This window comes from Nicotiana tabacum, chromosome 20, assembly GCF_000715075.1.
Source record: "Nicotiana tabacum cultivar K326 chromosome 20, ASM71507v2, whole genome shotgun sequence".
In the NCBI taxonomy this organism is placed as follows: domain Eukaryota; kingdom Viridiplantae; phylum Streptophyta; class Magnoliopsida; order Solanales; family Solanaceae; genus Nicotiana; species Nicotiana tabacum.
In genome coordinates, this window is record NC_134099.1 from 52,119,604 (window position 1) to 52,132,634 (window position 13,031).

Below are 13,031 nucleotides of genomic sequence, written 5' to 3' on the forward strand. Positions count from 1 at the left end.
TCGTACATCATTAGTATAAAATTAGAAGTAACAAACAAACAAATATGATTGGAAGTGTAATCAAGAGCGCTACGCACTGCTAGATTAGATAGAAATGCAACTCCAAACATTGTTGTAGCTCCTTGTGGATTCGATCCCGACCTTCTCGGGTAAAAGCTGCATCGACCGCTCTTGCCATTCTGTAGTGGTGTAAGGTTGAACCCGATCACTTTTTGGCGCCGTTGTCGGGGAGCTTAGCGGTTTTGGATATCTATCTAAATAGTTTGTGCATTGTTTTTCTTTCCTTCTGTGATACTAACTTATGTGGGTCGCCAACTCAGGTACAAAATGGCGGTAAACAACAATAATGACCCTTTTGGAAACATGATCCCGGGGGAGGAAGTTGATGATAATGGTGAAGATGAGGTACCTCTAGTACCTCAAGGACAAAGGAGAGGCCACCAGGCCAATGGTAATGTTCCAGACCCTCCCCGCCCACCTCCAAGAGTGGCTCATCGGGTGCTTCTAAACCAAGGATATGCTAGTACAATTGTCCCACCCCGATCCAGGCAAGCAATATCCAAATTACAAATGTGATATTGACTTTGTTGGAGCAGCGAGGGTATTTCACAGGTTCTCCCCATTAGAATGCTTACAAACATCTTAAAGGATTTGTTGATACCTGTTAGGGGAGCAAGCAAACAAATGTTTCAGAGGATGCACTTCGGTTGAGATTATTCCCTTTTTCACTTAGAGGGAAAGCTTTAGACTGGCTTGAAAGGCTTCCTAACCATTCCATCACTACGTGGGATTAGTTGGTAGATAAATTCATTGCAAAAGTTTTCTCGCCGAGCCACATGGAAACCTTGAGGGATGAAATCTTAGCTTGCAAATAGGAGCAGAATGAACCACTACATGAGATATGGGAGAGCTACCGGACTATGGTAAAGGAATGCCCATGACTTAGGCAATGACACAAGAGACATTCTACCGAGGCATTAACACAACAAATCAGTGCATAGTGAACCAACTCGTCAGGGGAAATTTCATGAACACACTGTATGATGAGGCTAATGCAATATTGGATGAGATGGCTGACACATCCTCCACTTGGCAAAGTAGAGCCAATGTGCCACGGGGTGACCCCACGGTCATTCACTTGCACAAGGAGCTCTATGATCATGGGCAGGCAATAGCAGAATTGACAACAACAATGAACCATCTAGCAAAGGCACAATTACAACAGGTTCAAACTCCATGACAAGTAAATGCTATGGAGGGTGTCAACATGTTAGTGAACAAAAGAAGACAAAGAGGTCAACAGAACCAAGGGAGTTCGGATTAATATGACCAAGATAGTGGTGGGTTCCAAGATGATGGGTATGATGAGCAGAATAAAGAAGTGCAATACCTGAACAACTATCAGGTCCAATGGGGTAATTCGTCTAACCAACAACAACAATGGAGATCCCAAGGCAATTGGGGAAATCAACAACAACAAGGGAATAGTAATTGGGGGAACAACAACAACAAGGGAATAGTAATTGGGGGAACAACAACCAAAATTCAAATTGGGACAACCAGAATAATAACTAGAACAATCAGGGTATATGGAGTAGCAACAACAACAACTGTGGTGGAAACAATAATCAGGGTGGTTGGAACAATGACAATCAAGAAAATCGGGGGCAAGGCTTTCAAAGGCCCCCGATGTATCAACAACCGAACAATCCACCCCCATTTCCATCTCAAGAACCTAGTTCTTCCAAAAATGAAATGGGGAGAATTGAAATGATGTTTGAACAGATGATGAAAAAGAATGCTGACTCTGATGCCTAGTTAGCATCCCACAATACTTCAATCAGAAACTTGGAGGTTCAATTAGGCCAAATCTCACAATCATTGAATACTCGCCCTAAAGGGGCTCTACCTAGTGATACGGTAGTCAACCAGAAGGGTGGGAACAATGTCGGGCATGTAATGGTGGTAACTAAAAGAAGTGGACAAGGCGGTGATGTGAATGCCTCCAAACCAAAAGAAATTTTGAGTGATGAAGTTGAGTTGCAAGAGGATGAGATCCCTTTGGTGGTTGAGAATGTGACTGATAAGAGCTTGAATGATGAAGTGAGGATTGATATCTAAGATAACGAGGTGGAAACTTAGAATGACATGAACCAGTCTAGGGAACACGTAATAGACATGCCGGAAACAGTTGTGCCTAAAGTGAAGGCTCCTTTGCCAAGTCCACCTCCACCTTATCTTCAAAGCCTTGTAAAGTAGAAAAATGAGAACCAGTTTAAGAAGTTTATTGACATGATGAAGAGCTTATCAATTTATGTGCCTTTGGTAAAGGCTTTAGAATAAATGCCGGGGTATTCCAAGTTCATGAAAGACTTGGTGACAAAGAAAAGATCCAGATTGTGAAACCATCAAGATGACATACCAAGTTAGTGCAATAGTGCACTCAATGGCTCCGAAGCTAGAAAATCCCGGTGCTTTCACCATTCCTTGCACCATCGAGAGTGCAAACTTTGCAAAAGCTCTATGTGATTCTGGGGCAAGTATCAACTTGATGCCTTACTCCATTTTCAAGACTTTGGGTATTGGTAAACCGAGGGCTACTTCAATGAGGTTGCAAACGGCGGATAGAACTGTGAAGTGGCCGCTTGGTATTGTAGATGATGTTCTTGTTCGGGTGGACAAGTTCATTTTGCCCACTGATTTTGTGATCTTGGATTGTGAGGTAGATTATGAGGTTACGATCATATTGGGAAGACCTTTCCTTGCAACTGGGAAGGCCTTAGTTGATGTGGAAGCAGGGGAACTCGCCTTCCGAGAGGGCTGATGAGAAAATGGTCTTTCATGTGTGCAAGTCAATGAAGCAACCCAATAGTACTGAGATGTGCTCTTTCATGGATCTTGTCACGGCAGTGATAGTTGATGATACTAGTGGAACGATCAATGTGGAGGACCCTCTAGAGGCGGTATTGTTGAATCTTGATGTAAATGAGGATGAAGGCATGGTAAAGTGTGTTAATGCTTTATATGGAATGGGCTCTTACTCTTATGAGCCTCGGAAGCTCTCTTTGGATCTTGAGAATAGGAAGACTCCACCAACAAAGCCCTCAATTGAGGAACCTCCCGTGTTGGAGTTGAAGTCGTTGCCTCCACACCTCAGGTATGAATTCTTAGGCCCTAGTTCAACTTTGCCAGTTATTCTTTCCTCCTATCTTACTAACATATAGGTAGATGCTACATTGGCGGTACTCCAAAAATAGATGAAGGCAATTGGATGGACTTTAGTTGATATCTGGGGGACAGGCCCCACCTTTTGCATGCACAAGATTATTCTCGAAGATGATGTAAAGCCCTCCATGGAACATCAGAAGAGGTTGAATGAGGCTATGCAAGAAGTTGTGAAGAGGAGGTGATCAAGTGGTTGGATGTCAGGGTTGTGTACCCCACCTCTGATAGTTCTTGGACTTCTCCAGTGTAATGTGTACCGAAGAAGGGTGGTATGACCGTGGTTACTAATGCGCGAAATGAGTTGATTCCTACCAGGACTGTCACTAGATGGAGGGTGTGCATGGACTACCACAAGCTGAATAAAGTGACCCGCAAGGATCACTTTCCATTGCCTTTTCTTGACCAGATGCTAGATAGACTTGTTGGGGGTGCATTCTACTGTTTCTTGGATGGGTATTTTGGGTACAACCAAATTTTTATTGCTCCAGAAGATCAGGAGAAAACCACCTTCACATGTCTGTATGGTACCTTTGCCTTTTCTAGGATGCCATTTGGGTTGTGTAATGCACCGGCTACATTCCAGCGGTGTATGATGGCCATATTTACCGACATGGTTGAGGACATTTTGGAGGTGTTCATGGACGACTTCAGTGTTATGGGTGACTCATTTGATGAATGCTTGAAGAATCTTGACAGGGTGTTGGCCCGATATGAAGAAACCAATCTTGTGCTTAATTGGGAGAAATGCCACTTTATGGTCGAGGAGGGCATTGTCCTCGGCCATAAGATCTCAAAGCACGGCATAGAGGTGGACAAGGATAAAATTGAAGTAATCTCAAAGCTTCCTCCTCCTACCTCAATCAAAGGAGTTAGAAGTTTTCTTGGGCATGCAGGGTTCTACCGAAGATTCATTAAAGACTTTTCTAAGGTAGTGAATCCCTTATGCAAGTTATTGGAAAAAGATGCCAAGTTCGTGTTCAATGAGGAATGCATGATAGCTTTTGAACTCCTCAAGTACAAGTTGACAACCACTCCTATTATTACCGCACCCAATTGGAGCATGCATTTTGAGCTCATATGTGACGCGAGTGATATTGCGGTTGGGGCGGTCTTGGGTCAAAGAGTGAATAAAATGTTTCACCCGGTGTATTATGCAAGGAAAACAATGAATGATGCTCAAGTGAATTACACGGTGACGGAAAAAGAGTTGTTGGCTATTGTGTTCGCAATGGAGAAATTTAGGCCTTATCTCATGGGGGCTAAAGTGATAGTTCATACCGACCATGCCGCACTCCGGTACTTGATAATGAAGAAGGATTCCAAAGCTCGTTTGATGAGATGGGTCTTATTGCTTCAAGAGTTTGATTTGGAGACTGTGGACCGGAAAGGGTGTGAAAACCAAGTGGCGGACCACTTGTCCCGCTTGGAGGAGGAGGGGAGGCCCCATGATGGCCTTAAAATTAATGATTCTTTTCCTGATGAGCAGTTCCTCTCCGTATCAGTGAATAGCATGCCATGGTTTGAGGATGTTGCTAACTTCCTTATGACTGGTATTGTACCGTGTGAGCTCTTTTCTAACCAAAGGAAGAAGCTTAAACGGGATAGTTTGGACTAATATTGGGATGAGCCTTACTTGTTCAAGATATGCACTAACGGTGTGATCCAAAGATGTGTCCCGAAGGAGAAGCAATTGAGTATTTTAGAGGCTTGTCATTCCTCTCCCTACGGTGGTTATCATGGTGGGGCGAGGAAAATTTCGAAGGTTCTGAGTTGTGGTTTTTACTGGCCAACATTGTATAAGGATGCAAGTGAACTTGTGAAGAGATGCGACGAATATCAAAGAGCGGGTGGAATTTCAAAGAAGGATGAGATGCCTCTCACCACTATTCTCAAAGTTGATATCTTTGATGTGTGGGGCATTGATTTCATGGGCCCATTTGTTAGTTCATTTGGCACACATACATTCTAGTGGTAGTTGACTATGTTTCAAAGTGGGTTGAGGCCGTAGATTTACCTAATAATGAGGCCCGAAGTGTTGTTGCATTTCTTAAGAAGAGTATTTTTACTGGGTTTGGCACTCCTTGAGTAATCATAAGTGATGGGGGGTCTCACTTTTGCAATAGAGCTTTTGACACTTTGCTTGCAAAGTACGGTGTCAATCACAAAGTTTCTACCCCTTATCATCCTCAGGCAAGTGGCCAAGTTGAAGTCTCAAACAGGGAAATCAAGAGTATATTGTCAAGACAGTCAATGCAAATAGGACTGATTGGTCAAAAAAATTGGATGATGCTCTATGGGCTTATAGGACTGCTTACAAGACTCCGATTGGTATGTCTCCATACCGGTTGGTGTTTGGGAAAGCTTGCCATCTACCGGTTGAGTTAGAGCACAAGGCCATGTGGGCTTTGAGGAAGCTAAATCTTGAATGGGATGTGGCAGCAAATCTTCGTGTGGAGTAGCTTAATGAACTTGATGAATTCCGATTTCATGCCTACTCTAGTTCGTCCTTGTACAAGGACAAGATGAAGTACCTTCATGACAAGTATGCTCGTGGCAAGGAGTTCAAAATGGGTGATTTGGTTCTCTTATTCAATTCTCGGTTACGTCTGTTTCCGGGAAAGCTTAAGTCGAAATGGAGTGGACCTTTTGAAGTGGTGTTTGTGACTCTGTTTGGTGCACTTGACTTGAAAAACAAAAATGGAGAGATCTTCAGAGTTAATGGGCATAGAGTCAAGCACTATCTTGGTAAGATTGATGACAGCCACGTGGTGGCAATGATCCATCTAAAGTGATTTGATGGTAACCTGCATCATGCCGCGATGTTAAATCAGGCGCTTCTTGGGAGGCAACCCATGTGTCTTTCTTTTTGTTTTTCTTCTTAGTGTAGGATTTGCTATTGGACTAACTGGTTGTGAGATGTATGTAGGGTTGTTTTGATGCAGTGCAGGACCAAATTGGAAAAATGTTGCACTCTCTGAAGTTTGGACTGCTGCCGCATTATAGTTTTTGTGGCCGCAATGGCCTTATCGAGGGGGCGAAATTTGATTGCGGTCTGCAGTGCTAAATGTGCAAAAGTGATAGTTCTCTAAAGTTTCAATCGCGGTCGCAATGCATTTTTTGTGGTTCGCGGTGCATTCTCTGTGGTCTGCGTTGAAGTCTATGCCAGTGTCCTTCTGGGTTTAATAACCGCGGTTTGCGGTGCATTTTATGCGGTCCGCGGTGGGTAAATAATGTGGGTCCTAGGTCCTTTTCTATAAATAGGACCTCAGGCCCCCTTTTACACTTTTTTCCTGTTGCACTCTCACACAATATTGAGTAATGTTCACTCACGCACTGATTTGCACACCAAAAGAACTGAACTTCATCTATATTTCATCTCACTTCTGGTACTTCAAATCTAACCTTAGTCTTTAATTTTGTTTTTATTTTCTTTTAATTTGTTAGTTCTTACTTCTTCTTCTTCTTCTTCTTCCTTTTTCGTTCAATTTTTAACTTAGGGTTCTATAATGTTAACTAGATTAGGTTTTAATTAGTTATAAATGGTAATTAACTACCTAGTGGGTTGATAATTTGTTGATTAATGCTAAAATGCACGAAACTTTGAAACCCTTGGTGCTGAACCCAGAATTTGACCGTCGCGGTCCACGGTCAACTATCTTTTGAGAGATTTTAAGCCTTGATCACTGCGGTTCGTGGTGGCATTTTTTGCAGTCCACGATGCTTTACCGCGGTCACGCATCATTTTTTGCAGTCCGCGATGACCTTATTCAGAGGGTGGGTAGTCTAAATCCCGCCCTACTGTGGTCTAGGTGCTATTTTTCGCAGTCCGTGGTGGTACCTTTGCGGCCGCAATGCATTTTATGCGGTCTGCGGTCAACTGTTTTCAATCATACTCTTCACTGCTTCTTCTGGTATTGATAATAACAAACATTAACTGAATTCTCCTTGCAGACAATGGTTAAATCAAGAGGAGTTGGTGACAAACAAAAAGGAAGAGGGGAGTCCTCCCGGGGTAGGGGACGAGGAATGATAAAAGTGACCCCATAGGTTCGGAAAGCAATTAGGGAAACAAGAAAGCAAATCAAGGCTACAGATAGAGCTGCTTCCCATTCAGAGGGACGTGAGTATTTGCCCTCCCGGGAGGCATCTGAGTCTGATGTAGTGTCGGAGTATGTACCTGACTTCTTGGGGAGGTTTAGGTTGAGAGATGTGCCCGCACCTCCGGCCTCTCCTACTGCTCAAGTTTTAGTTCGAGTTTTTTCTGAGTCCTCTGAGGGCTCAGCAGAGAGCAGTGATAGTGCAGCATCTACTTCACCCACAACTTCAACACTCGGGGAGGATCCCATTAATGAAGAAGAAGGGGGAGAACCCCAAACAGGGGGTGTGGAAAAAACTAGAAACCTGGAGGCTTGGCAAAGGAGATTTGTTAGTAAGATTGCATACCACAAGTTCCGAGAGTGGTGCCCCTAGAGGAAATTGATTCTTGAGCGAAAATTCATTGAGAGGGACCTTCTGCCTCACAACCCTGATGTGAAGAGGCAATTCAGAGAGAGGCCGGGCTGACAGTATTTTACAAGCAAAGTCTGGGATGTAAATGAGCACTTAGTCAAGGAGTTTTATGCAAATGCAGCCCATATAAAAAAGGCCACTAAAGTGACTAAGGTGCGGAATTTGACAGTGAAGTTCTATGGGAAGACAATTAATGACTACCTGAGCTTTCCTGAGGAAGATGAATCATTATACTTAGAAAAGGTGGCATTGGATGAGGCAGCCCGTCTGTGGTTAGCAGAATACCTGGCACTCCCGGGTACTACCTAGCATGGTTGACATCACGAGTTCAAATTTTGAGGAAAACTTTAAATTTCGAGGCGAAGGGGTGGGAGAAGTTTGTATGTAGCAAGCTGGACCCCACAAACCATGAGAACTCTCTGTTGGTCTCCCGAGCGATATTGGCGGCTTCTATTATGGCGGGGTTCCCAATAAATATTGGGAATGTTATGTCTAGGGTGATCACTAGGGTGGTCAATGAGGGTGACAGATCATACCCCTTCCTGAACTTTCTTACAATGTATTTTGAGGACCATGATATGGAGAAAAGGAAGTTTGATGTGAAGGTGAAACCAAAAATGCCCTTTTCATGGTATAGCCTAAAGGCTGATGATAACCACAAAGCCAAAGATCCTAAAGGCAAAGCCACTACTTCTACTGGCCAGTCTGAAGAGCCAGTAGTAGTAGTCCCTTTTTCTCAGCCTCTCACAGCCACACCAGATATTGCCTCAGGACCATCTACTTCCATTGCTTTAGATACCCCATCATCCTCAGCCTACCCATTGACTGCCCCACCATTTAAGCCAAAGCCCTTGCCAATATCAACAACTGGATATAGGCAACTACTTCTAAGTTGTTTGTGCTTTCTAGCTCGGTGGCAGCCCAGTCCGTACCCCCACAGCCACAGGTACCAGCTTCAGTGAAAGAGACTCTCAAGGAGCTTCTGGACAACCAGAATAAGCTCTTGGAGAACCAGCAGTTGATATTGGAGGTTGTAGGTGCTCATGGAAAGTCACTGAAGGAGCTGACCAAGGAGACAAAGAAGCTGAGAAAGACTCGAGCCTCAAAGGAGTCTGTGAAGAAGTTGAGGGTAGAAGTGGAGAAGATGAAGGTTGTTGATCATCTACCATTGGAGCTACTATTGCATGACCAGCCTCCAGCAGCTCAGACTGAGCCAGAGCAGGAGCAGGAGTTGGAGAGGGCACCAAAGAGGAGAAGAGTGATCCCCAGACAGATGATGCAGTGATTGAGTTGGAGGACCCGCAGGGAGGTTCCTCTAGCCAGCCTCAGGTCCCAGAGCAGGAATATGTTATAGGGATCCAGTCATAGGTTCTCAAGCAGTCATAGGACCCAGGGACCCAGGCTCATGATACCATGCAGACGGAGGACCAATAGGGAGTTTTCTTTACTCTCTATCTCCTTTTTGAGCTTATTTTTGGCTAGTTAGCATTGAGGACAATTCTAGCTTTCATTTGAGGGGATAGCCCTATTTTGATGATGTTGGATTGTAATTATGATACTATTTTCATTTTTGTTATGCTTTTTCACTTTTGATATGTATATAATTTTACTAGTTTATTTCACTTTTCATATTTTGCAACCTTGGTTTGTATATAAAGTTACTTTCTGATGTATATATTCATTCCCTCTTATGTATATTTGTTAAAATCCCTTACTGTACATATTTAGTTTACCTTCCGCATTTTCTTTCATAGCTTCTTACTTCATTTTAGCAGCTTCTTTTTCAGTTCGTAGCTTCTTATATTGAGTTTTGCGCTCAATAAGCCTTTGGTTTTCTTAATGCCACGATTCTTTCCAAAGGTAGAGTTTGTGTGAACCGGGTGACTCTTCCCGATGATGGATGGCATGACAACCTTCTTAAGGGTTTGAGTCTGTTTACTTTTCGTTTTTGTGTAAATAGTAGCTAGTGATTAATAACGCCTCAAGCAAAGCTTCACTTGGGCCTAACACATTTGCCTTTGATCTTATGGTAAAAAACAAATTGGTGTGTATAGGATGGTGACAGTTGTGACCTTGAGACTCTTGTGCTGGCTAATAATCATCAAGTAGTTTTTTGGGACCATTTGCGTTGCTCAAATATTAGCTAAGGTTGTTGTGGGCCCCCCACTCTATCTATTTAGCAATCCTATAGCTTGTGTGGTGAGAATTTGATTTGCAAGTCCAAGTCCCGTACCATTGAGTCTAGAACTTGCCCTAAATGTTTGTCTAGGCGAAATCCTAAGTGTAGTTTGACTTGAGAAGTGATTATAGGCTCTCTTTGATTCGAATGGTATCTTGAAAACATCCATAGCCTACCATTGGTAATATCTCTAGTCAACCCCTTTGAGTCATAGCCCTTTTTCTTTCAAAGACCATGATACAAGCCTTTACCCGTTCTAAAAAGACCCTCTCTTGGCACCCGATCTTTCCTTAGCACAAAGCAGAAGCATAAGTTTGGGGGGAGAGAAGAGGAATGCAAAAAGTGGTAAAAGGTACAAAAATAAAGAAAAGGAAAGGCAAAAATAAAAAGAAAGAAGATCAAAAATGTTACATCTCGCGTTTTCGTACGTTAAACGTTTCGTCTTCGATTAAATGACGTAGAGTCGGGGATGAGATCATCTTGACGTTAATGCATTTATGTTATTTATAACAAGCAATAAGTAATTGTTATGATGGATAAAGGGGTACACGAATTAAAGAAAACGAGTTTCGTTGAAAGTGGGCAATTTGGAATAAAATACGGGTCGAGCGATAATACCCGATGATTATGAATTAGTACCATGAAGGTACCATATGACCATGGTAGTATAATGTATAGAGTATATATATAGTATATTAAAAATAAATAAAATTTTAAGTAATTTGGGGCAATTTTTAAATTATGCGGGTAATGGGACATTACCCAGTTAACTAATAAGTGGGTAAAGATTAATAATCTTCACCCACCCTCCCACGTGGCATAAAGCCACAATGGAAAAAGATGACTCTTGGTCACTTTTGCTATATGGCTACTATGTAATATAACCAAATCATGACTTAAGTTAAGTCTTAATAAGACTTGTAAATCTTATCCATGAGATTTGGTATGAATTCCTTGTAAAAGATCCAAATAACAATCTATCTTTGGCTTAAAACCAAAGATGTTGAAGCAGAAGCAATTTTATTCGAGTTTCATAGAATCCAAGCAAAGAATTTCGTTCATATCTCACAGAAACAGAAACTTCGTTTCGTGCAAATAATTCAAGGAACAGGTATGTTTAGGTCATCCCTTCTTTCTTTTAGCATGGTCCAAATTATACTAAAGAAATAAGCAAACGCACAGTTTCCATACATTACTCTATTCATAGAGACACTAGGGGTGTCTATATTCTTGATTCCCCAAGAGAATTATTATTATCTTTTATTCATGGGTCTCAGAATAATACGCAGTAGAAAAAGTTTATCTGGAAGAAATATTGAAATTTTTACGTATTTTTCATGCATGTGCATTGACCCATGACCAAATGGCATTATATACGCGTATATATGTAAATATATGTATATGGGATATATGAAAAGGTTACAGCATTATATAAGCACCACCACCTAATCAGCTGGTATATGTTGATGATGTTGCCCATAGTGGTCGAGACGATATGATGGGATGCCCTTAGTGGATTGATAATATAATGTACACTGATACCTATGCATGGCATGACATTTATACACACGTGCATCACATTATAAACGTTTCAGAATTTACAAAGTTATTCAGATTTTAAGATGTGTTTCCTTATTCCATGTTTCATCTATGTCTTTTACGTACTAAATTTCATGACTTACATACTTAGTACATTTTTCATACTGACGCCCTATTTCACGGGGCTTGCATTTCATGCCCGCAGGAGCAGGCAGGCAAGCTGACGGTCCCCCTTCTTAGGGTCCTTGATCAGTGAGAGTTGGCGTGTTGCACTTGATCCGGAGCTGCTTTGATTTTGGCATGATACGTTTGTGTATATATATGTATATGGGTATGACATGGCTCAGTCCCGTCTTTGTACAGTTATGTTTTTATTAGAGGTCTATAGATAATATGTCTAGTTGGGTTGTATGTGGCCTTGTCGGCTTTCGGTTTTGGATGTATAGTTGTCTATAGTAGCCTTGTCAGCTCGCCCACTTTATTCTGCATGTATACGTACATATGCCTTGATGTCAGGTTTCCTTCATGTATGTTATTTTTGTATTACAGCAGATATTATTCAGGTTCATATCTTAGACGCATGCTTAGGGGTGTTTGATAGGTAGGACTCAGGCACCCGTCACGGCCTATAGGTTTGGGTCGTGACAAAAAAAATCAAAAAGAATGAACAATGTAGAAGAAATGAAGGGATTCAATAAAAATAAAAAGGTGAAAGGCGTAGAAACATTAGAAGGGAGAAAAAGGTTTGAAATGAACAAGAAAGAGTGACGGTGTATTTCTCTAACCCCTAAGAAAGAAGTAAATGACTCAAAGAGTCAAGAGAATGTGTGCCAAAATGAAGCAAATGAAATTCTTAAGGGAAGATGAAATCTACTTAGACCAAATATGTCCTACCTTGAACCAAAAGCCTTTATTGTATCCCCACAAAAGCCCTATATTTTTGAGTTGAGTGAAGCTTACATTAGTGGTGACTCACATATGGGGCAAGCTTATGGTACTTGGAGCCGGATTCGTGACCTTTCTTTGAGAGAGATGAGTGTGTTTTCCACAATCCTCGTTCTGAGAGCTACAATTTAAAAGTGAGGTTTTGCTTAAGGAAGAGTGAGGAGTATGAGTTTGGGTTCCACAATGACCAAAGTAGTAGAAAGAGTTTCCTTGATAAGTTGAGTCAACTTTTGCTGCTTTTGTGTCGCACTAAAACCATAGTGCTTAAAAGGTTGAATGTTGTTAATGATTCATTTGAATTGAGGGATAATGTTAGTCCCAATTGATGCTAAATGAGGTCACTTTAGGTCAGCTGAATTTTCTTGGTTTTATTCTTAAGGAGGTGGAACTTACTTTATTTGCTTGAGGACAAACAAAAGCTTAAGTTTGGGAGAGTTGATAACTAGCAATTCTAGTCTATTTTATACTCCTTTTTTCTTGAGTTTTGGATTGAAAATGTATACAAGTAATCCCAAAAGCTTACATGTTGTCTTTGTTTGCAGTGTTTGGTCAAAAAGTGACAAGGAAGTCAAAACCAGCTAAAAAGGAGTAAAACCTGCACAAGTGCCAAGAACAAGTCAAAGCACCACTGCAG